Source organism: Acyrthosiphon pisum, chromosome A3 (assembly GCF_005508785.2).
Source record: "Acyrthosiphon pisum isolate AL4f chromosome A3, pea_aphid_22Mar2018_4r6ur, whole genome shotgun sequence".
Taxonomy (NCBI): Eukaryota; Metazoa; Arthropoda; class Insecta; order Hemiptera; family Aphididae; genus Acyrthosiphon; species Acyrthosiphon pisum.
The window spans coordinates 41,977,980-41,979,175 of NC_042496.1; positions in this window are offsets into that span (position 1 = coordinate 41,977,980).

Here is a 1,196-nt window from a genome sequence, read left to right on the forward strand (position 1 = left end):
TTCTATAACCAATTTTTTTTTGTCTGTTAGGGTATTTACACATCAAGCATTAAATTATATTTTTTTATTTGTTATATTATACATAAACATACATCCATTTTAAAATTAGTATTCAATATTTAAAATTCATATAATTTTCTGACAATTGATCCAAACTTAAAGAAAAATACTTAATTTCTAATATTTTAGTGTATAATACACACATTTATTTCCAATGAAAAATATTATAATTAATGGTCTACTGCTTTACTCAACTAAAAGTTATTTATAATCAACCAATTAATGATGTTTTATTATGTTCTAGAACTTGGATTAGGTATGAAAATATTAGTAAGGATTTATAAATTGCAATATTATAACTATGTAAAATTGGTACATATCTTAAATTTTTATAATTTTTATAATAATAGTAATACATAATAATATATAATATACAATAATAATATAATAACATAATTTATAATAAAGGACTTTTTTAATTTTTTTAATTTTAAATTTTTTGACAAATTTTATATTTGATAATTACAATCCGTAGTCTAGATAGTTTTCAATACTATTTGACTCATGAAAACCTTATATATTAAATAACCAATTTAATTTCTAATTATAAAGTTAAGTATATTTTTATTATTACCCCACCCATGGGGTACATTTGAACGTAGATCCAAGTATACCTAACTTAGACTCAATGAGATTGATTATGGGTTGGTTAGCCCTATTTTGGTTAACCCTATTAATGAAGATTCAAATCTACCCCTTGCCATAATTGTCAATAATAATAGATTGATTATGGGTTCGTTATCATAAAAATCAATCAACTTAAATTCAACCCCTTGGTTTTTGTACTCGATTAATTTAATAATTTGTTGGTTATCATAAAAATCGATTAACTTGAATTCAATCGACTCTTTTATATACTCTTCCATTTGAAGTTTGAATGTGCTCTAATTAGACACATAGTTTATTTGTCAAAATAAATAAATAGAAAATTATTATTCTGATAAAACTCACTAAATTAAATTGCTGTAATACTCTCTTGTGGGCCACTGTATAGGTTTTTTTGCATATTTGAAATTTCCTATGCATAATTCTCCTTTTTTAGCTAATAAAACTTCCAAGGCTTAATAATAATATATAATTTGTACTCACCCTGCAGACGATCAACAGCATGCTCTTGCTGCTGCTGCGGTTGCTGC